The 25598-nt window shown below is 40.5% G+C and overlaps 1 protein-coding gene across 1 annotated transcript in view; it reads left to right on the forward strand.

Moving 5' to 3' along the window:
* CACNA1B (calcium voltage-gated channel subunit alpha1 B) overlaps window positions 1-25598 on the forward strand; it is a 3578581-nt gene that overhangs the window by 2636531 nt on the left and 916452 nt on the right. The window lies entirely within an intron of this gene.

Here is a 25598-nt window from a genome sequence, read left to right on the forward strand (position 1 = left end):
TCCACTAGGAAAGTCAGGATTTCTTTGAATCAAAAAAGAGACTTGGGGATTTTCTTCTTCTTCCTCAGCATAGGCCTTTGGCTATACCTCCTGTTCTAGACATTGTTGATGATGTTTTTTCAGAATCTAGTATGACTCCTGATTCTCTGCCTCCGGCTCCTAGTAAGCCAGACGGATACTACAGGGTTCCTGACTCCCACAAATTCCTTCTCAAAAATCCTACTGCTGATCCTGAAACCATTTCTCAGGGTCCCAAGGGCATTAAGGCCTCTACTGATAAAAATCCTACCCCTTCTGATAGAGATTCCAGGTTGCTGTATAGGTGGGGTAAGAAGGTTTACATGTCTGCAACCTTGGCAATCAGGGCTTTAAACTGTCAGTTTCATATGCTTAAATATCAACAGCATATCATGGGACTACTTAAACAGAAAATGATGTTAATCTCTGACTGTGTGGAAAATAAAGATTTGCAGGATTTATTACATTCAGCTGAGCAAGTTGGAAAACATACTTTGCAATGTGGTTTTGATTCCTTGGAGGCCTCTTGCAGGGCTGCTGTAACTGGATCTGTGCTAAGAAGGCATGCTTGGCTCAAAGAGCAAACTCTGCCTGACCATGTGAAAGCAAAATTGCTCCTTTACAACAGGACCGTCATTTTGGTAATAAGGCTGAAGAAGTGTTAAAAAAGATGGAAGATAAAACTAAATCTATGCAAACTGTGAAAGATTTCTTACAAGTGCAACCTCCAAGATTTAGTAGGCACTGACCTACTAAGAACTGGTCCTTTCCAGTCCCTTTGAGAGCTGCTCAAGTCAAATCCAGACATTCCAAACACTCCAGGTTTCAGTCACAAGGAACTTTTAGAACAAAACAATGGGGTGCCTCCACCTCCAAATCTGGAAACAGCAAGGCACCTCCCTATGGTAAACAGTCTCAATGACTTCCCTGTACAATCACCAAGCCACTTACCTTTTAGCCACCCCTTTGGGGGGGAAACTGGCACTTCATGCACGAAACTGGCAGCTTATTACCCAGGACAAATGGGTTTTAAACATAGTATCCCAGAGATACAGATTTCATTTCCACACGTTGCCAATCCCAAACAGATGGCCAGATCTGCCCCCAAATCAGTGGGCAGAGGCTCAGAAACAAGTTCTGTCCCTCATGAACATGGGGGCTATTCAACCAATACCAGAAGAGGAAAAGGGACAATGTTTTTATTCCAGACTTTTCCTGGTACCCAAAAAAGACAAATCATGGCGTCCAATTCTGGACTTATCCATTCTAAACACATTTCTGGACATTCCAAAATTCAAGATGCTGACTCTTCAGCAGTTACTACCAATGCTAGGCAAAGGTGCTGGTTGGTAACTCTAGACTTAAAAGAGGCTTACCTGCATATCCCAATCAGGGAATCTTGCAGAAGTTACCTCTGCTTCAAAGCAGGCTACTTGCATTACCAGATCTCTGCACTGCCCTTTGGCTTATCTACTGCGCGCAGGGTCTTCACAAAGTACCTGGCTCCAGTAATTGCATTTTGCAGGCAAAGAAATACTCAAATATATCCATACCTGTACGATTGTCTAATTCAGGCAGAAAACAAGGACATTCTTCTAAAGCATCTTGCATTTGTAAAAAAGGGTTCTAACTTGTCTTAGAGTACACCATAAATGAAAAGAAATCACAACTGGTACCCTCTCAAAAAATTACATTCCTGGGTGCAAGCTTGAATACAACTGCCCAGATTACTTACCTTACGCCAGAAAAGCAAATTCAATTGGTGACTTACTTCAAACAGGTGGCCACAAAAACCCTGCTATCTGCAAGACAAATTCTGCAAGGCTTGGGGTACATGGCCTCCTGCATTCTTCTAATTCCATATGCAAGACTGCATATGAGGAAACTTCAGTGGTACTTAAAAAGTTTATGGAGTCAACATTGTCACAGCCTGGAAAAAAATTATTCCTATCATACCTTGCCTGCAGCTCAAGTTCCTATGGTGGGCAGATGACTGCTACCAAAACAAGGGACTGCCATTCACTGCACCCCCTGCCGCGCAAACCCTAACTACAGATGCATCAGACTATGCTTGGGGGAGCTTATCTGGCAGGAAAATGCATTCAGGGCAAATGGAGCCCAAATCAAATGCACCTACATATCAATCAGAAAGAGATGCTAGCTGTACAGAATGCACTGACAGCCTTCAAGGACTACCTTCATCCAGGGCAACTAATGATAGACAGACAACACCACAGTTATATGGTACATAAACAAGCAGGGGGGGGGTACACATTCCTATCCCCTTTGCAGACTAACCATGGCATTGTGGAACATGGCCTTGACCTACCAAATACAACTACAAGCTCAATTCCTGCCAAGAAAGCTAAATACTCTGGCATAAAAACTAAGCAGAAATCTTATGGACCCACACAAATGGAAACTGGAACCACAAGTTTTCAGCATGTTGACACGCAAATGGGGGAGTCCAGACATAGATCTTTTTGCCTCACCCCAGAACTATCAGTTGGACAAATTCTGCACAAGAATTCATCACAAAAAAGCTTGGAAAGTGGATGCTCTATCATTCAGCTGGAAAAACCAGTCTATGCCTTTCCCCCTGTGCCTCTGCTCTCCAAAGTTCTACTAAAAGTCAGACAGGACAAACCAAAAATGATTCTGATTGCTCCAGACTGGCCTCGCCAACACTGGTACCCAGTCCTGCACAATCTGTCACACCTTCCTCCATGGCACCTGCCTCAGACACCTTATCTACTGTCTCAGCAGAACTACCAAATTGTGCACACTCAGCTCCAAACTTTGAATCTTGCAGCATGGCTAATCAATTAATTTCACCCTTGGCATCCCTCAGCAAACCTGTGATGGATGTCATTTTGGAGGCTAGAAGGCCTAGTACTAGAAAATCTTATGCTGACAAATGGAAAAGATTCTGTGCCTGGAACCAATCCCAAGGAATAAGCAAGGCAATGCCCAATATTCCTCAGATTCTGCAATATTTAACTGAGATGCTTCACAAGGGTCTATCATTTTCTTCCATAAAAATCCATGCCTCTGCCATTTCAACTCATTACAACACAGAACCCCCCCCTCTTCTCTCATCCTCTGCTAAAGCAGTATCTCAGAGGGGCCAAAAATTTAAGACCTCCCAGGAGAGTGCCAACTCCTGCATGGGACCTTAATTTTGTTTTGGAAAAACTCACTCTCCCTCCTTTTGAGCCAGCTGCTACTGCGGACCTAAAATTTCTCTCCTGGAAAACAGCTTTCCTTTTAGCAGTCACTTCAGCTAGAAGGATTTCAGAATTACAGGCTCTTATGGCAGTGGAGCCTTTCATTATTTTTCATCCAGACAGGGTGGCACTCAAGACCAATCCATCCTTCATGCCTAAGGTGGTATCCAGTGTGGCTCTGAATCAGACCATTCATCTGCCAACTTTCTTTCCCAATCCACAGAACAAGGGTGAGCAGATTCTGCATTCATTGGATGTACACAGACAACTTAGATTCTACTTAAACAGGACAAAATCTCTAAGAAAATCTGAACAACTATTGGCAGCATTTGCTGCAGGGGCAGAGGGAAAGGCTATTTCAAAGAAGACCATTTCCAAATGGATAAGCTATTGTATTCATTTCTGCTATATGCACCATGGTAAACCTATCCCCAACGGGATCGGATCTCATTCCACCAGGGCTGCATCTACTTCTGCAGCCTTTCTCAGAGGGGTTCCTACCAGAGACATTCTAAAAGCTGCTACCTGGAGCTCAGTTCATACATTCACCAAACATTACCATTTACCTCTCTTCTCTAAATCCAGAGCTGGCTTTGCCACTGCTGTCCTGCAAGGCCTTATAGCTGCTCCTAATGCTATATAAATCCATCCTCCCAACCATAGCTTTGGGATTCTACCCAAATGTAATTACTGCAACAGTGAAACACGAAGAACATAGTACAGTTGTGTACACTTACCATAAATGTAGATGTTCGAGTGTATTCACTGTTGCAGTCCTGGTTACCCACCTTCCAGCCCCGTTTTTCTCTTACTATACCTGTAAAGGCCCCAGGGCCATTAGCCTAGTACACACCTATGAAAAACCACTCCAACGCTATCTAAAGAAAATACAACTGAAACACAGGTTAAGGTACAAAGTTAAATCCAAGGTGGAATAATACCACAGCAATGTAAAACAAATGTATGTTCATTGATCCTCAGAAACCTTTTTAATGACTTTTGTTCTTTTTCTTCGGTGGGGGGGGGGGGTCAACCAAAGGGAAGTTCCTAGCCATGGTGCCTCATATCAACTCTTTCCTGTGCCTGCTTTCTAGAAAGATGGTCAGACACTTTTGCCTGCTCCTTAAGATATTTGGAGCAAATCTAACATGAATTAGTATTGTGTTGATCTACTAAACAAGAAAAAAAAAAAAAACAGAAAAGGAATCAGAGTCCTTATAGGAATCTTGCTACCATATAGACATTTAGTCTTCCTGATAAACATAAGCCTTTAAAAAAATTTCTTCAGACAAACATAAGCACTTTAAAAAAATTTCTTCAGATAAAGGACGGCTCCCCCTATACAGGATATAGCTGAAGCTGATCACTGATACTGATAATGCTTAGCTGACAAGAAGACTGGTGGACGGTACATATAGCAAGAACATTTAGAAATTTTTCAGGCCCATACATCCCTCTTATACCAGCATATACTCTCATGCTAATGGCAGAAATATGGTGCATGAGGAAAGAGCCTTAAGCTTTGTAGACTAGCCAGACAGCTGATCATTGGCAGGATGCATCCCATGCAGTCACATCTGCTGAAACAGTGATTTAATAACATTATAACTTAAAAAGTATAACCATTTACTAAGTGAGGCAGTTGTGATCTTGAAAGTGTGTACTATGAAAGAGTATCGATTTGGATTAATGGTGGCTATATACCTCTCTCTGATTAATTATATCCCATCCATTTTTGAGCAGTGATGGAGAAGAGAGTGGGGGTGCCTCTCATTCAGACATGTCCAGAACATAACTGAATGTGCATATGGAATTTAGAACAATTCCAGAAAACATAATAGACTGAATCACTCTTCAATGAGCAGGATTTTCCCCAAATATCTTCACTTTAAGAAGATGATCAATAATGCTGGGAGATTCACACGCATTCATTATGGAATAAAATGTATACTGAAATTAGAATTAATGGATTGTTTTCAAACAAAATAGCTCATTCATCATTTTCAGCAAAACAAATTTAGTATCTCAGAATATGGTGACTCCTGCTCTGCAAATTATCATTTTGAATGAGACAGGAAACGAAAATGCCCAGAAAAAAGTATTAAGTAGAGATGTAGCTAACTATTTTGATGCCCTATGTGGTTGCTGTATCTGGCACCCCTCAACTTTAAATTGAGGTGCAAATAAAGTCATCTCATAGAGTTTAAACCACAGACAAGACATTGAAACACTTCAGCTCTGACCATTAGTGCAGTATTGGCATTCATTTCTGAATGCCGGTTCTGCACAACTGACTGCCATCTGCCACTCATGCCCCCTATGCTTTGCACTTATTTCCTTTCTTAACCAGGTAAGTGAACTAGTCCAAGGATTGCTTTAAGCCATGAACCGGACCAGTAGGCAAACACAGTACATGTAAATATTGTGACACATACCTATAATCCATACATTTAGCAAGAAAAGGTATAAAACATAATAAACTATGATGGTAAGAAGTTAATGGAGAGTTTTGGTCTTATACTTTCTGACAGTAAACACCTTTATTTGCAGGAGTTCAGAAGTTTTTTATGCATTTTCTGACCACTCAGAAAAGAGCTCCTGGGCTTACTGAATGTCACTGTACATTATCACACTCATTTCCTTGATGCAAAGTCAGGTCTTTGCTACACTTCCTGGAAATCTATTGGCATGGAATAATTCACATGTAGTGTTACTTTGTGCAAATTATAGAATTATTTTTTAATAGTGGAAATGTATTTCTGGAAGGTTTCATCTTTACTGTGGAATATGATTGGGTTGTCCCTCTTCATGTAAATTAGGCACTAATAGAGGTAATATATTCTTTGCAGTTTTAGACCCATATATATTCAGGTGGGAACGGAGCTCAAAACAGTGGTCCACAAAATAATGTTACTGAGTTTTGCAAACAGTGGAAGGGCAGCTGCATGTGTACCTCTGCCTTACTTGTACATCAGTACTCTCTCTGACTTGGCCATTATTGTAGGGCATATGTACTGTTTTTTTTTTTTTTTTTTTTTTGATTTGCTCATTTTAAGAGTTTGCTTTGGCAGATGGGTGTGGGTTGAAGTCAGCAAATAGAGACAGGTGAATGTCAGAGTATCCTTCACAAAATACATTCTTAGGTAAAACCATTTATTTTACCAACTTTCAAATATGTGCAGACATTTATTGAAAATTACACACTTTTCCTGTTCTTCAACATCAAAGGATGGAAGAAAATACTTGTTTTTCATTAAATTCCTGCAGACAAGGACTTGATTGGTATTTTGTAGAGTTTGTTATATGAGTCTGGGGCTTCATTCCACAAGTGCTTCCAAAACTAATGCACTATAACTTGTTAACTAGGAAGCATAACTTTCAGGGTCTCACTTCAACAGGCTATAGCAAGATCTCTGTGCAGACATTAGATTCCAATTCTGTTTTAGATTTACAGTTGCAGATTGTAGATTACAGGCAATACACAATACTTAAGTAAGACGAGTTTTAAAACAGTTCCATTTTAACTTCATTAAAGGCTATATGTATGTTATCTTTAAGCCAAGAATAAGATGCTGTAAAATTGTCCGAGGCATGACGGTGAGGTCTATATGAGTTTTTAAAGTCACAATATGTGCTTAGTCAGAATCAACGCACACAGAGTAGCATAGCCTGGAGAAATTAAAATTACAATGCTTATAATATATAAAGCATAAAAACATACCATTTAGAAATTCAGTTTGAATTTATTTTTCATTAATAACAGTGATTTGATATTAGAATTGAAATGTATACACTGTACTGCAAGTGTTTTCTCTACTTTATTTACTATAATTATTAAATCACGTTTTAATTGTGTCTTTGTTTTCTTGCTGCTGGTATCCATGCAGAAACATTATGGGGTAATGTAATGGATTTATGTTTTACATTTCTGCACTGCTGTGTTTGCAAGTGTGTGCAAATGCCTCACTGAAAGGAACTTGCATCACGTCTGCCACAAAATTCATGCATGTGTGCCATACTTGCATGTTATTTGCCTGCCTCCTTCTCATTTCCAGTACTTTTAGTGCATCTGAACTCTCATTACGATGTGCTGCATCCTTGATCACTTGTAGCAATGGCTTCACATTTCTTGTGCTGTACTTTTTGTTACAGGTTATGTAGTTTATAAAAGTCACTGCTTTTAGTAATTGTTAGCAATGTGGAACCATGCCATCTCATGTCTGTAATTGCACCTGTAGCTGTTGGGAATGCTGGACCATGTTCTGTTAACTATTGGGAATGCTGGACCATGTTATATTAACTATATATAATCAGTTTCTTGTATATTTTGTGCACATCAGTCTGTAGAAATAGTTTGTATATATATATATATATTTATATATGGGATCCATACAAATCCCCGACGGCACTTTCTGCTGAAGCAGAAATCACCGAACATACTTAACCGAAAGTGCTGTTCACCGAAGCAGCATGTTCGGGTAAGTATGCTTGTTGTGCCAGTCACACTACAGTGTGGTTAAGGGAAAATTCCCTTTTCCCTACTGTAGTGCGACCTCAGAGTGAGAATATAAAAGTAGGGGGTGTATGGGGGGCACAGCCCCTGACACGGGGGGTGCAGGGGGGCTTGCCCCCCTGCATAAAAGAAGATTTAGTGTTTTTCATATTTTTTCTAACGCACTTTAACGAAAGTGCTTTTTCTGTGAAAGCGCTTTCGTTAAAGTGATTCGGACTATTGAACTTTCGTTCAATAGTCATAGATCCATATATATATATATATATATATATATATACTGTCTTGGGATAGACAGAAGTTACCTTGATTGTACTTCCTCTGTCTGTGTGACCAATGAACTTGATGTCGTATTTATACTGCTCCTTGACAATAATCTATTAGACTCGATGAATATGTTATTCATGTTGAAATCCTGCTGTTTGTTGTGGCACAGCATCCTGCAAGCTTACTGTTTTTCTTCAATTTGCTTTTGCAGTATTATATATAATGTTTGTCCTGTAGAATTATGCTACAGTGTTATTGTATACATTGTGTTAATTGCTGTTATGGCCCAGATCATGGCTGAAAAGTGTCCATAGATTTGCCCACATACCTGGTTAACAAATGGAAAAATCAGTAATTAAATTGCAGCTTATTCTTTCATAGTTTATGAAGTAACTTTTGACTGGTGATGGCATCTTTAAATTGGTTTATTGTCTTAGGGTAATTATATTTAATCATATGCAATATTTCTTCTTGATTTCAAATGTAATTGCCTTTTGCAGTATTTGTAAATGCTGTTTTTCATAGTAGGGGGGCCATTACGTCCTTAACCCCCCCCCTCCTTAAGAACTAAGGAGAAACCTGCCCCCTCCTTTATATAGTGGAGTATGATAGGTTCTCCAGTCATAACCAATTTACTGTGTTTCAGACATGAAAGTAAAGTAATTCACATTGAGTGGAGATCAAATGACAAGTAATTATGATCAGAGACCCACTCATAATTCTTTAATTTATGTGCACCACATGCTACCAATTACAGGAAAAATGGGTAGGAGCACAGAATTTTAGTGCTTTAGAAGCTATGATGATTTAAAAGCTGTTAGAGATTTCACTCCTTCCCATTTGTGAGACTTACCATAAAATAGCCAGATTCATTACTAACTCCCCATACAACTCACACCACTGCATTTCTTTAAACTCTCTTCAATGGCTTGAACTTCACCAATTTCTGCTATCTTATCAATTTCATATGCTACACTCTATTCTTTATAAACCCTCCTTCTGTTCATCTCTATCTTCCTTAGTCTCCATCTACATCCCATCTGTACTTCTAACCAACAATTACTTGATATCTACCACCCAAAAAGGTCAGTAGGCAAACTTCTCTACAAACACTCCCTTGCCCATGCTTGGAACAAACTTCCCCTTGACTTGCATTCAATTTCCCACACCTCACACTTTAAAAATGACCTAAATCTTATTTTCTCAATTCCAGAACCTGCCCTTGCCATGACCCTACCTAGTCTTCCTTCCCTTTATGTACCCTCAAAAGGACCATACTTAGTACCTCATTACACCTCTCTCTCCAATGGGTCTACTATGCATTTGCATAATTTTATACAAACAAAAAATGTTTATTGTTGACCTGTTGAACTATATCAATGTAAAATTGTTACTTGGCTTCTTTTTAATGCAACTTTACCTTTATGCATGTAACCCAACATATGTGAATTGTTTTGCTATAACTGCTATTATATCAATATTGTTTAAAATTGTACTTGTTTTAAAATGTACTACTGGAGCTTTTCTCCTCAGGTCTCCACTGAAAATGGGCCACAAGCCCAGTTGGACAAACGCGGTTAACAAATGTCAATAAATAAATAAATAAAAATAAAGTGTGTGTTTGATAGAGATGTGTCTAACTGCATTTATAACTCTTTTAGCTATTTGCTACTGTTATGTGGTGAGCAAAGTAAGTCCTTCTTATCTGTACCAGTAAATGTTCGAATTTCTCCTTTATTCACAGCTAATAACAATACCATATAAAAAACAAATCTAACAACAGCCAAATCAAAGAGGTTGAAACCCTCATCAACAATGCACAATCTGGTGAATATCAGAGCAGTGCTGGTATTGCGGAATTTGAACTTCTACTGTTACAGGTAAGTAGGACTTGCACAACAGTACTATGTTTTATCATTCCCACTTCCTCAGTGTTGTTTTGGGTAGAGTACCAAAGCTTACCCTATCTGGAAGTTTGAAAGACAAGGATTCAGGAGCCCCTGGAGAATGGTCCAAGCAAAGCCTGCTCTGCACCTCGTAAAGGAATCCAGTTTCCAGTGCTTTGTAAAGGTACTGTATGAACAAAGAACCAGGTTGCTTCCTCTAGAATGCTTGCAATGTCCAGTCCTTTCCACCTTGGCATCAAAGAGGATAGAACTACAGTCAAGTGAGCCTTAACCTAGTCATGGTGGAAGTAACAGAAAACAATAGCGATGACAACTGTCATGCAGGAATTCACTTTGAGATGGGATTACCTTCCGCGATGACAACTGTCATGCAGGAATTCACTTTGAGACAGGATTACCTTCCGCGATGACAACTGTCATGCAGGAATTCACTTTGAGACGGGATTACCTTCCGCGATGACAACTGTCATGCAGGAATTCACTTTGAGACGGGATTACCTTCCTTTGCCCCCAGATAGAAGACAAGCAGTTATTCAGCATTACTAAAGGGCTTTGCTCTGTCAAGGTAGAACCTGAACTGACTATACACATCTAAGGTATGTAGAATCTTTTATCCCTTGTTTTCTGGATTTCGATAGAACACTGATGGATTGATGGCTAGATTAAAAGGAAATTCGGAAAGAACTTTGGGCAGAAATGATGGATTAGTGTACAGCACACCCCTTTTCTTGTGAAAATCAGATAGGGTTGACCCACCGTGAGATCTTGCAGCTTTCAGACCAGTGAGTAAAACAAGTCTTCTAAGTAATGAACTGTAAATTAGCCCAAAACGTAGGTTCAAAAGGAGGTAAGGTCAATTTTTCAAGATCAGATCTGAGGTGCCAAGGTGGAGGAATTTGCTGCTGAGTGGGTCTCGTGCAACTCTCCCTTCATAAAATGTTTAACCACAAAAATACACTCTGATAGAAGCATATGACAAACCACCTCTAAGTTGCTGACACAAATATTTCATAACCAAAGGGATCGAAATCCTTTCGGAAATGTTGTTATTTACAAGCCACCACCTAGAAAACCTCTTCCATTTGTAAATATAAGATTTTCTATTTCCAGACTAACTTGCCTTCTTAAAGATCTGCTGCTCATCATCATGGAACAAGTGCCTTTAAAGGTATCAAAATAGAATCATCCAGGATGTCAATTGCCACTGATATATGGTGGGGTATAAAATTCGGTCTTGATGCTGTATGGGCAGATCCAGTCTGTGAGGAAGTTTATTGTAATTGCCTCTGACCAATTCCATTAAAAGAGAGAACCAACCTTGCCTGGGTCAAAAGAGGGTTACCACTGGAAAGGGATGCATATAGGAACATTCCCAACCATGGGAATGATAGAGCAGCTGTCTTTCAAGCATGGCTGCAAGGATGACTTTAACAGATATGTTTTCAGTCATCTGTTTTGAAGAGTCAAAGCAAATTTATCTGAGATATTCCTCACATATGGATCGAGTCCTGGAAGACTTTTACATGGTTCCACTCATGAGGGTCTGCCCATGATCTGCTTAGTTTGTGATTATGTCTTGCTCTGACAGAGAATGCATGAGGTCTGAATAGTCAAAGAATGCTGTAAAGCAGCTCCTAGACCATCATTGCCAACCAGCAAAAAGGATATGCCCTTGTACTACCTTATTTGTTGATATACAACTTCACAGTAGTGTTGCCTGTGATCAGTAGAAGAAGGTGATGGGTGTTGAAGAACTTTACAGCATAAATTACTGCCAGCATCTCCTTTATGTTTGTGGTTTAGCCTTGCACTTGAACTCCCATGGACACTGCTCCCCACACAAAATCTGAGGAGTCCATCTGGACACATTGCAATGTGGTCTGAAGACAGAAACAGAGTCCTGAATTCAGAATCAGTTGATCCATCCACCTCCCACCACAGCAGTTCCAGTTTCACAAATCCCAATACCAGTACCTGGAAATCCAAGGGATAAAGGTGATGGGTTCAATAGTTCAAGTACCAGTGAATTTTTCTCATTTGTAGTTTGGCTTGTGGTATCATGAAGGTCATTGATAACATGGGGCCTAGAATTTTGAGAAACTCTCTTGCTGAGCCCACATCTAGAAGAGTGAAATCCAAGAAAATGCACTGGTAAGTCAGAGTTTGGTTTTCTGGCAGTAACACCATCCTTTTTACTGTATTTATCCAACAACCCAAGGAAACAATTCATTGAGAGGGTGTGTGAGAGGACTTTTGAAGCTCAGGTGGGAAAGGAGGCTTACAACATTGACTAAGGAAACGGAGCACCTGGACACAGAATCTACACAAATCAGCAGGTTGTCTAAATAAGGAAAAATAAGATGCCTCCGGTTCTGTGATATGCAACCACTGGGGCCAGACACTTCGTAAACATATGAAGTACAGTTGATAGCCCAAAGGGCAGTGCAGAAAACTGATTATATAAACCAGACACAGCAAATCTCAAACATTTCCTGAAATTAAGAGCTATAGGAATATAGTGATAAGTGTCCTTAATATCTAGCATAACCATGAAATAGTGGAATGGAAGCAGCATTAGGACCAACTATAAGATGAGCATTTTGAATTTCAAAACTTTTGCAACAGTGTTTAGAAAGGATAAATCGAGGATGGGTATCCTAGGGTGCTCAATTTTTGCAAACAAAATTCTGGAGTGCAATCATTTGCCTTTGCGTATCGCAGTCTCTGCTTCTATGGCCCCGGCTTCTACCACTTGATGGAACACTGGAGGAAATGGCTGTTTCTGGTCTTGCAAATGATGAGAAATTCCCCAGAAAGGGGGAGAATTTTTGATCCCTTTCAAGTGTAGCTCTGAATTATTCTCAAAACCCATTTGTCTAAGAGTGTTAGTGGCCAGGTTGCAGGGTTGAGAACCAGAGGGGAAGGAGGAAGAAAAGGAAGTGTGGTCATTCCTTTGCAGGGGTCGATCCTTTTTTTGGAATCCTCCTGCCATTTCTTTTTGGATCCCTGAAATGTGTTTGGCTGACATTTTCCTTTGTTCTGCTTTTTGAAGGAAGATGCCTTCTTTGTGGAGAATTTCAGTCATGAAACTTCCCAGATGTCCCATGCATTAATTTGCCTCTGTCATCTGTGTAAAAGACTGCCAAAACACTAATTCAGAACTTAAAGATGGATTCAAAATGTCAACTTTTAAATCATGATAGGATCTAATTATTTAATCAAACATACCACATTAATAAAACAGAAGAGACTGTATCTGTATGTTCAAGCACACCTCTCAAAGCATGTTTTGATAGCAGAGTCAAATTAGAAACAATTTCATTTATATAAGACTCTTGCTGTGTAGATAAGTTTGCAGCAAAAGCACACCAATTCTAAGCATATTGCAAAGCCTTGATTACTAGAAAGAGATATCTTTTTGCCCTGAAGATCTAACCATTTTCCATCTTTAATCAGAGGCATTGAATTAGAAGAAACCAAGGACTTTTCCTTGGTCGCCCTCTACATCCCTTTCATGCAGTGTGGCAGGAGTCTGATACTTGTATTCTGCCCACAATTGTGGAAATCCCTTTTGTTCTTGTACCGTAGTGTAAGAATGCTTATTCTCCAGTCATTTAGGAGATGTGCCACTCTCTATACAGTGATAACTTCTCCCAAGAACCCATTTGTCCTTTAATGCACCCAACATATTGAGAATATCTGCCTTGAATTCATCTGTGCCTGCCACTTTCCCTGAGTTACTTTACCTCTTTAGGGTGGGCTGTCCTTCCTCCTCCATGGATTTCATCATTCAGGGGCCTCCTTTAAGTATTTGTATATTTACTCTTTATGCCTGCTGGATTGTTAAGCAGATTGTTGCTAGTGTCCTTTATGAATTGCCTCTGTCAATCATCTACTTTGCCTTTCTCCTGCTTTTGCAACTTGATAGAGTTTTTGTATGATTTACTGATTCACTCTCCAGAATAAGGAAGAGGATCTCTAATGTCTTGTTCTTTGCTATTTTGACATCTCCTTTAGTCTCTTTACTGGCCGACATCTATTCCTCTGTAGTCGTATTTGCCTTTTCTGTCTCCTACTTCTTCCCTGGTGATAACTTCTGCATTCCTTCACCAGCTCAATTTATGTACCTTATTTCCACACCCGGCTTGACTACAAATGTGTTCTGTCATGTTCACATATGCTACTGTTCCTGCGCTGCTCTACTTGTTTCCCCTCCATCCTGAAACGCTAAGGCCCATGACTGAACTGCAGTGCTTTTTGCTCCAGTCATTGTTCCAATATTCAGTTTTATCTTTGTTAATCTTAGCCTTTTCTGACTACTACTTCCATTTAATTGTGGCCCATCTGTGGTTTATGCTGAGGGCAGACAATTCCACTTGAGATGACTTTACAACCTCTTTTTCACCTGCAGTGGCTCTTCAATTCCGTACTTGCACATTGCGGAACATTGTTGACAGAACACTGTCGGGTATTACTTCTCCTATAAACACAGCTTTAAGTGCATTAATGCTATCATCACTTGTATCCATTAACATCAAAACTACTTTAAATAACAGCTAACGTGTAAAATATTGACGGACTCATTTCTGAAACCATTATGTTCAGCTTTACTCCCAGACGTACTTGTTATATAAAAAGTCACCAATTCTTTTGGGGTATGTTTATGATTTACACTGCATTAAAAAACTTTCTCCAACCTCTTGTTCTGTCTACATTGGCATACTTTTTCAGAAAAGCACAGTCCATGCTGTATCTTTACACTTTACAGTTTCTCCACGCTTAGGAATGCCCAGTAGGACTCATGTTTTTATCAATGTTTCTTTCTTTAACTGATTAGACACTATGACTGTATCACCTTCATAAGTCATAACTTCCATACAATGGGACTGTATTTTTATAGCAAAGTTTTGTTCTGGTACACCATTCATTGTTAGATTTCACAGCATTCTCCTCTTTGAATCAAACTTGAGTATGCTGTTGAAAGAGTTTCATCATCTTCTGACTGGCCAAAAAAAGAAGTTATGTACTTACCATAACGTTCCATATGAGTTGTTCATCTCTCATTCATTTTTACACATGGGTTCGGAGCCGATCCATCGCCTCCGAGTCGGCCATTTTCACAAGTTCAGGATCTTAGAGTAGCTCAAGGCCAAGTCCCTATCCCATGATGCTCTCTTTCTCACCGCAGATCCAGTTTGCTGATCCCAGCATGTAACATATATAACATATAACAGGTACTCCAGCCAGAGTAAGAAATCGCATAACAAGACGCACCAGACCACAAGTCTTACTTCGAGAACCTGGAGGGGGAAGGCGGGTGGGAATGTAAGAATGAAGGCGAGATGAACAACTCGCATGGAAAATTATGGTAAGTATATAACGTCTTTATGTGAAGTTGTTCAATCTTGCCATTCATTCTTACACATGGGTAGCGTCCCAAGCACCCTAATCCTGGGTGGCTTATGGGAGTATATTCATGAGGACAGTGGAACCAAAGGAAGCCCTGTCCCTGGAGGCCCTATCTACTTTGTAATGAGTGATAAAGGTATGTGGCTTAGACCAAGTGGCAGCTGCACATATAGTGTCCAAATGCAACCGAGCCGCATAAGCTGAAGAAGTAGAAACAGCCCTAGTAGAATGCGCTTTCACGCCATATTCTAATGGTTGATTCACTGAAGAATATGTAAATTTTATGCAGTCAGTTAACCATCTGGAAAGAGTAACTTTGGATACTGGTAGGCCTTTCTTAGTGTCAGCATGAGAAACAAAGAGTTGTTCTGATTTTCTGAATTTCTTTGTTCTGTCCAAACAGAATTGTAATTGCCTGTGAACATCAGGCTTATGCAACATATACTCCAACTTGTTAGAATGGTTACAGAAGAAAGTTGGGAGTTCAGTACTTTGATTCAGGTTAGTCTCATAACACACCTTTGGAAGGAATGAAGGGTTAGTCCTCAGTGACGCTCTGTCGGGATGAAACACCAAATATGGGGGTTTGATATATAGGGCCTGAAGTTCAGACACTCTATGTGCTGAGGTAATGGCTACCAAGAAATTTGTTTTCCAAGAGAGAAATTTTAAATGGCAGGACGATGCAGGCTCAAAGGGAGGAAGAATAATCCATGACAGCACAAAATTCAGATTCCAGGGAGAAAAAGGTTGTCTAACAGGTGGTCTAAGATGAATGGTACCCTTTGAGAAGGCCCGACATAGTCTGTGAGACGTTAGGTTAGAACCTTCAGACCCGATGTGGAAATTCAAAATTGCAGCCAATTGAACTCTTATAGTGGCAGCTGCAGCACCTTCATGAAAAAGCTTAGTCAGAAACTCCAGAATACTAGCAATTGGGGCAACGTAAGGGTCAGTATTATTCTGGGAGGCCCAAAAAGCAAATTGCTTCCATTTGCTGGCATACAACTTTCTAGTGGAAGCCTTATGAGAAGATAAGAATATGCTGTACCTCTGAGGAAGTCATGTGACCTGGCTAAGTTGGGAATCAGAGCAGCCAAGCTGTCAGTCTGAGGGAATGAAGAGAGGGATGAAGGACCCCTGACGAATGTGTCAGTAGATCTGGAACTGGGTCCAGAATCCAAGGTTCCTCCAGTTGATAGAGTTGAAGGAAGGGAAACCAAATTGGCCGAGGCCAAAATGGGGCTATTAAGATTACAGTCCTCCCCAGGGCTTTGGCTTTCTGTAAGAATTTTGGAATCAAAGGAGTTGGTGGAAAGGCATATAGGATTCCCGGGGGCCAATCGTATACAAGCGAGTCCATTGGGCTGTCCCCTGGTTGGGGATTCAGGGCAAAGTAGCTTCTGCATTTGGCATTCATATGAGATGCAAACAGGTCACAGCAAGGCTGGCCCTAACTGCAGAAAATCATCTCCGCAACCTCATCTTTGAGAGACCACTTGTGCGGCATCAGAATGGCACTGCTCAGTTTGTCCACGGTCATGTTGGATTTTCCCAGGATGTGTGTTGCTATCAGCGCCCGGTGGATACCGCCCACTGCCAATTTCTCAAGGCCTCTCAACATAAGGGGTAAGACTTGGTTCCCCCTTGTTTGTTGATATACCAGACCACAGACATGTTGTCAGTCTGGATCGCAATCGTCCCCAGAGGTAGAGTCGTGGAAGTACTGCAATGCCAAAAGTACCACTCTCAACTCCAGGACATTGATGTGCAACTGTGACTCTCTTTCTGACCAGGTGCCTTGGGCTTTTCTTCCCTGAAATATCCCCCCCACCCTATCAAAGAAGCATCCATGGTCACCGTGGCTAATGGCGGGGAAAGAACAAATGAGCGATCTACTGTTATCTGGTGGCTGGTCAACCACCAAAGAAGATTCTTTTTGCAAGAATCTGTAATCATTATCAAGAATGACATCGGAAGTTGTTGGTAAGACCACTGGGTGAAGACCGACCATTGAAGTAATCTCATGTGCATACGCCCCAGATGAACTGCTATGAGCCTAGCTGCCATGGTACCTAGTAGTTTCAACACTTGAGAGGCTGGTACTTTTTTCCTTGTCAGAATGTCTGATACCTGGTTTCAAAGAGTGACTATTCTGTCCAGTGGCAATTTTACCATGATGGTGGTGGTGTCTAAGTCTGCTCTGATAAAGGAAATAAGCTGTGGTGGTGGCAACGCAGACTTGTCAACATTTATAGTTATTCCTAACTGAGAGCACAGATTTGAGAGTGTGATCCCTGGATAGAATTATTTGATGCCTGGAGGTGGCGGTAAGGAGCCAGTCATCCAGATACGGAAACACTCGGAATCCTAAATGCCTCAGGTGAGCCATAACCACTGCCATGTATTTGGTAAACACTCTGGGGGCTGTTGTGAGACCAAAGGGCAGTGCTTGGAACTGGTAGTGACTGGGTCCCAGCCGGAAAGTGATCTCTGGATGGTCTGGCCATTTTGATATGATAGCACGCATCCTTGAGCTCTGTAGACCACATCCAATCACCCGTTCCTAGGAACGAAAGGATCGATTGAAACATGACCATCTGGAACTTCTCCTTCTTTACACAGGTGTTGAGTCTGCTGAGGTCCAAGATGGGCCTCCAGTCCCCTGTTTTTTTGGAACTAAAAAGAATCTGGAGTAAGTTCCAGTTCCTGTTTGGTCTGGTGGGGCTGGCTGGATGACTCTCTTTTCCTGCAGCGTTTGAATTTGTATGGCATCTTGATCCCTGAGACTGGGTGGAACATCTGGGATTTTCCTTTGAACAGGTGGGGGTTCTGAGAATGGGATGATGTAAACTCTGGTAACAATGCTTTGTACCCAAGAATCTTTTGTAATTTCTAGCCAGGCATCTGGATACAAAGACAAGCGACTCTGACTGCCTTCAGAGTAGGACAGTCAGGCCTACTTTCAGGAGCGCTGGTAGAGCTTGCCAAAGAACTGATCCCTGTCACCCTGGTTTTGCGGACCCCCTCTGCCACTGGGACTTTTTCTATTATTACCCCCTCCTCTACCCCTGGCGTTCACTTTCTGGAAATCTCCTTGGGACTTCCGGAACCACATTTTTCCACCTTTTTGACCTTTGGGGTACAGTCTAGTAGGGGTGGAAAAATGGACTCCTATGGCAGATAGAGGCTTTCCGTGTTGCTCACACCTAGTGAGGGTCTCCTTGACTTTGGGCCCGAAAAGGGATGAGCCATCAAATGGGGTATTAACAAAGGAAGACTTGAAGGCTTCCGCAAAGGAGAATAAGCACATCGAGGAATGTCTGCAAAGAGCTATTGCTGAACCCACTGCCTGACTTGAACCATCGGCTGCATAAGAAATGAGCCGCATGGACGAGTTAACTATGGAGTTAAGGGTATTAAGCTGGGCTGTCACCTTCTCAGAGACACCTCCATCTGTACTACCCTGCAGAGTATCTCCAAGCTCTTTTAGGAGATCTGTTTGAAAATGGGTAAAATGAGTCAAGTATTTGACCGATCGCATGGCAAAAGTCGCAGAACTAAAGATGCGTTTCCCATACCTGTCCATAGTCCTGGAATCTCTATTAGGAGGATGAACAGTAGAAGAGGTTTCAGGCATCTCTTTCTTGGTGGCTGCCGCCACCACCATGACATCAACCGGCACTCCCTTGGTGAGGAACACTTTATCTTGGGGGGGGGATGTAATAAATTTGTTGGGCCTCCGAGGGACAGGTTCCATAGTATCAGGAGACTCCCACACCCTTCAAGCAACCAATTCCATTAGTTCATCTAAAGGCGGAGTCACCCAGGTGGTGGAGGGTTGAGACCCAAAGGCTTTCAGCAGCACCGACTCATCATCAGTAGGGCTAGCAGACTGCCAGTCACCCCTCTGCTTAAGGACTTCAAGGATATCCGCAAAGGAGATCACCTTCGAGGGGGACCATGGGGACCCTTCTGACTCCTCAAAATTGGTGTCTGATGTAATAGACTCCTGCTGGGAGTCCAAATGCCTCCTCTTGCAAAGTTTCTTCCTGGGAACCTCATCAGTGGGGGCTTCCGGTGAGGTCTCAGTAGAACATGGGTCACACAGTGGGGTTACCTGTGGCTCTGGGTCTCGACGCTTTACAGGGACCTGCGATGTAGAGGCAGAAAATGTCACTTGAGGGGAGGAGGAAGACCCTGATGACGTCTGAGCCTTGGAAGACATAACCCTCCTCATAGCATCGAAATCTCCACTGCTCCGACCCAAAGAAGCCACTGGTTCAAAGATGATGGCAACCTCCCCATTGCTGAAACAGTGGGCTCTGACACAGAGGAAAGAGCAGAGCTCATCCATGCTAAAGCTCCGAGAGGAAGGGCCAGAACCGACACATCATTTTGACTCTTTCCCCCTGAAGCTGACCGAGTGTGTCAGCTCCCAGACTCCTCAAACGGCACCAAAGTAGTCCAGGTTGATGGAGCCAATAGCATTGAAACAGGCCTCAGCTCCAAAGGATCCACAATCATCAGTTCCCCCTCCCCCAGCTCTGAAGGCCTGGCTTAGCTCGGAGGAAGAGTAGTCACAGCAGGTGCAATAGTCTTCGGCTCAAAACCGGTTGGGTTGAAGCCGATAATAATTTGGCTAGTGCTGGGTTCTCGAGAACCTCTGCACCACTCAGACCACATCCACATCGGAGAGGGTTCTCGAAGAATGAGTCGAATGTATCGAAGAGGCCACCAATTGCAAAATGGGTGACCTCAAGGTTTTGGAGACCGGCTCTGAAACACTGGCTCTGTAAATGGCTCCGAAGACTGTGGAGCCAGCGACCACACCTTAACAGTAATGCTTGGAGCCGATGACTTGGGCTTCGATAACGCTTTAGAGGATTTCAACCCCTTTGATGACTTGGAAGCCTGGTCAGCCTTCTCCAAGGACTCCTGAAATTCTCTTGCGCTCCAGTAACACCCTACTGCTAAAAGAGAGGCAAATGGATCAATGCTCCTGGAGATGGACTAGCCGCAAACAATAAACACAATTAGCATGCAAGTCAGTAATCGACATTTTCTGCCTGTACTTAGGGCATTTTTTTAAAGCCTGACTTTTTTGTTTCTCCCTCTGGTCAGCCATATCAACAACAAAAATTATGCACCAATCAGAAAGCAATCTAGAAAAGCTATGTAAACCACACTAGAAGTAACAGCTATTAACACAGTACACACACAGCAAACTCTACCGTATCTATAGAACTAGCAATATATATATATATCTATATCTAACACTAACTACAATATACTAAGTTTTAAGGTATTTATTATCAAAAACTACCAAAGGATAGGGAAACGCACTGTTTAGCAACAACTAAAGCACAGCCAAAAGGCCTAAGAGCAGCCACTCTTAAAAGATGAAAATGTGGTCAGAAGGAAAGGCAAGGATAAACCTGAACTCAAACTAAGGCTAACTAGCCCAAAAAAATACTCTGACTAGAGAAAAATGCAAAATCTTTGATATAAAGATAAAAAACAAGAATACTGACCCAAGCTCTCTCTTGACCTCCGATCTGTTGCAGCGGCAAACTAGATCTGAGGTGAGACAGAGAGCATCTTGGGATAGGGACTTGGCCTCGAGCTACTCTAAGATTTTGAGCTTGTGAAAGCGGCCGACTCAGAGCCAATGGATCAGCTCCGAACCCATGTGCAAGAATGAACGGTGAGATTGAACAACTTCACATGCATAATTTCACTTCTACTTCCCCACCCTCAAGCAAATATTTCTGTTGCTCTGGTAGTTACTATAGTTCATTATCTGTGAATATGCATTTTCTTTCGAGGTTTATACTTCATAATTCAGTCACAGTTCTACTGTTGATGTCTTGGCAGTGGGTTGTACAAAGTACTCTAAAATATACTCTACACCTGTTTGTCTGTCTCCAATCACCAAATTTCCCATGAGAAGCTCTCCTGGATCTGTTCCTGCCATACAACCTAAATCTATCTAAGGTTTTTAACTAGCTTACCTTCCTACAAATCACTGCATCAGCACCATTTTGACTGCTCGTTTTCATCAAAAATATTTTTTGTGTGTGTTTCATGTATTAACAGTTTAGGCCTTTTGAAGCATTATTTTTGTCTGTACCACTGTACAATTCCACATTATGTTGCATTATGTATTTTTAATGCTAAACTCTCATTCAGCACATTCAGATTAAACTTAATATAACATTCCAAAATATTTCATGGGAGCTTATTTGTACTGTGCCTCTGAGGCATCCGTTCTGTTTGTCTTATGTTTTCCATGTATTATTTCAAATGTCTTGATGTTAAGACATGGCCTGTATATCTCAGCATTATAACTTTGGCTCTTGTTCCTTTTTCATATTCAGTTTGAGGTTATTCAGCCTTTTCAGGAGCTGAGTTAGTTTCAAATTATTTTGTTCTTTGGTCTGTCCCTTTACTAGTACATCAGTTATATTAACACCACCAAGAAACCCTTGATTTATCTGTACAACACCTCTTTGAAATACTTACCTTTCTTTCTTTAGATACTTAAATACTTACGACCACAATGTAAAATGAAGCATTTGAAATTTTTACCTTAATAGATAAGTTAAAAATGCACAGCTTAGTACTTTCTTTAGCAAGCCTTAATTGTCAGATTAACATTAAGCACGGAATACTAGATTTTCAGCACCTCACAGACCACTTTAACTGTATGAAGGAGATAGTGATCCCTGTTCTTCAGAAGGTTGTAATTACACCCATTATATACATCTGGTTTAGTGGCTTAGCAATTTTTTAATTCTTTTTTATTCTTGCAATTTGAACTTCACTGAGAGCATGCATGCACTACAAGCAGCAATGACATCTGTCTGAATATGATTAATGCCTGGTAAAAGCCCCTGCCAAACTCTCTAACTTTCTCTATTCTGATACTCATATTTCTTCTCCTCCTACCCCTGTGCTCTCCCTTCTAACTCAAAACTGCTTTTCCCTACCTTACCTGCTCCAGTCACCAAACTAAATCTAAGGTAACTGCATTCTCTACTGCACATACCTATCCCACTCCACTCAGATGCACCTCTTATTGCATTTTTGAATATTTAACATTGTATATAGCTACTATTACTCTACTAGACTTTTATTTAGTATATGTATAAGTATAGTATAGAATGTACATAAAGCTACTTTATATATTACAATTACTGCTAGTTGAAGAATCTACTGTATATACCAGTACAACATTGTATTTATAACTTGTGTATACACCTACTTATGTGTTAGACATAATTTATATCAGATACTTGCTAATATCTACTTTTCTGTACACTAAACTGTATTATGTTCTTGGAGTTTTTCTCCCGGGTCTCAGCTGAAAATAGGCTCAGGCTCAGTCAGACATACCTGGTTAACAAATGTCAAAATAAATAAAAAGCCTAAACCAGTAAATACAATTTCAAGTAAACCATCAGACTGACCATTTCCTGATATCTACAACTCTACATTAAAACCAATGTCATTTTTCTATACTAATCTTTGCCAAGTCAAATGGACCACTATAAAAGCAGCATTTCATGACATCAGTTATCTGCAACTAATGTGAATTTTTGTATTCTTATTTATTTTATTGTATTTGCACACAAACAGTTCAGAAACATCTGACACTTGGGTTTAAATGATGATCAGAATAAATATTTGACACAACTGAGTCCAACTGCTATCTTTCAGATGTAATGCTTTGAATATTTAAAAAAAATGCATTATAGTCTTAGTGTCTAGTCTAAACATCACTCATTGATTATTAATTCTAAGTTTCTATGCACATTCTCAGTAAAAATACCCATCTATAACTAATTTTCCTCTTTCTCAAATACATGTAATCTTTTTGACTGTCTATTTTTTTTTCAGTTCAGACACTTTATCAAATGATTTATTTTACAACAACTTCTACAAATACATGTATGATTAAATATTAAGTGTTTCCCCTATCATTCTTACAGCCACCATGCTTCAAGAGGCTTTCTGTGAACTATGTCTTGTTTTTCACTTTTGACTGGAAATTGTACAACTAATTATATTCATTTGTTTGTATTTTTTGTTTCATAAACCACTCTACATGCACAGAACTCTTCAGTAAGTTCTTTAAATTTCAATGCGGTAATTTCACTTGGTCTATACACATTAGTCACTTTATGTACATAGGGCTAAGGCAGAAAGCATTAGGACTGCTCTGCAATTCCAACTCTCTCAGGCTGGCTTGGGCTATCCCTATCAAGAATCGAGGTTAGCCACACCTAAAGTAAATATGTACATACATATGGAGTGTTTTGTATGTGTTTGTACATGTGAGAAGTTTACTCTGGCAAGCAGATATTTCACTGACAGACTAGATTGTTGTGTGTTTCATCAAATATTGGTTCCATCAGATGTTTGGTTTGCCAAATTACGTAGAGTTAAAAAGTAAATGATGTGTGTGGGATGTGCTTTGGATTAAAGTAATTTGATATTAAGTGTAAGTGTGTATATTTGAAGTTAGGGTAAGAGTAAGGTCTAGCTTAGGTAATAGTTTGAGTTTTATAAGTGTGGCTTGCATGAGTAGAGTATACAGTCAATGGCCATCTCACATTTGTTTTGAGCTACTGAGGAACAGCCACTGATTTTCAATGGAGAAAATTACTTCTAGAGATACAACAAGTCTCTCCAGTGATTAACAGCACAATGGTGCTCGGTATCTAACTCAGTGTCAAGAAATTTTCTACTTGTGAAATAATGGCTGCTACAAGACTTTCACTTGCATTTTGTGGATATTCAAAACACTCTGACCCCAGACATTATCTTAGGGAAGTTTTGGTCTGGTTAGGAGGCACATAGGTTAGAATTTACAGTGCTACATATAGCTGCAACTATTGGTTACTTCAGGATTCATTCCACTGTGGACATCTGTACCATAGCTACTTAGACATTTGCATGCACCTTCACCATCATTCACCAAACATTATTGATTGGACCACAATTTTACAAGTCGGACAATTGGAGGCACCTCAGAGCATCAGGATTCTGCCTTCAGAACCCATTGTCTTTTGATATTCCACTGACTACAGTCTACCATTGAGATTTTGTTTTCATTGTCTGGGAGTTTTTAATAGTTAGTTACTGCAGAGGAGCATTAAAGTTGGGTATAATTATATGCTTACTATAGCAGTCCTTCTGTGAGAAGACACTCTATCTGTAGTTTATTACCTTTCTACTGTCTGCCTGTGTTTAGGTGTCTGCAGCAGATTTTTTAGTCAATTGGATAGGTAAACAATTTTATATTCTTGTATTGTTTGTCTTTCAGGCTAGGCCAACTCAGTGTATGGAGTCAAACAAGGGATATCAGGGGATGACTGTACCCTTCATCACCTGGTGTAATATCACCACATATGGAGAAGCATGTACACATACCTTTAGGCATGGGGGCTCGGGAAATTGTAGTATTTTTCTGAGGTGGGGATATCAGAAGAAATGTTCCCAGCAGTCATCCTCTTTAGAGTGTGCTCCCACAGATCACCCAGTGCTCTGGAGTAAATTCCTCTCATATCCTTGCAGTCCGCTGTCTTCTTGTCCTAGAATATCTTGATCAAATACTTTAGTAAATGGCACACTTCTGTATAGGCAATCTAAGATTTGGTTCAGGGCACCTCTTTTCATGTATCCCTTCTCTGTTTTTTATACTCAGCTTGACTGCCAGTTCCCTTTGCATGCTGTTATATACTACTATCTGTCCTTACTGCTGTTTTCTGAGACTAGTTCTGAATTGTCTTTTCTTCTCTGCTTCTCCTTTTTTGTGGTCTTGTATTGTTGTTGTTGTTGTTTGTCCTTCGGCTTTTCCCGGTTAGGGGTCGCCACAGCGGAACTCCAGTCCGCTAATGATTGGCAGTAGATTTTTACAAACACCAAGGTGCCAGCTCGATGTCCAACCTTCAACAAAGGCACGTTGACATTCACAAATATTAATATATAAGCATTGTATTGAGAATTTAGAGATAGAAAAGTGGTGTAAAAGATGGATAAGAGTAGTTTTAGAAATACATTACAGTGAGATAATAGAGGGGATGGCCAGGTTTTAACAGAGAAGTAGCAATGGAAATCATGTGTCTTTGAAAAGCAGGCATTTCATGTTGTGTTTTAAAATATAAATTATTTTATTTAATTTCAGAAGAAATATATTTAATAAAATCATATGGTTTAATAAAGAATAACACAGAAGATTATGAATTAGTTTAA

Source organism: Protopterus annectens, chromosome 16.part0 (assembly GCF_019279795.1).
Source record: "Protopterus annectens isolate FY-2018-M chromosome 16.part0, PAN1.0, whole genome shotgun sequence".
NCBI classification, from domain to species: Eukaryota; Metazoa; Chordata; order Ceratodontiformes; family Protopteridae; genus Protopterus; species Protopterus annectens.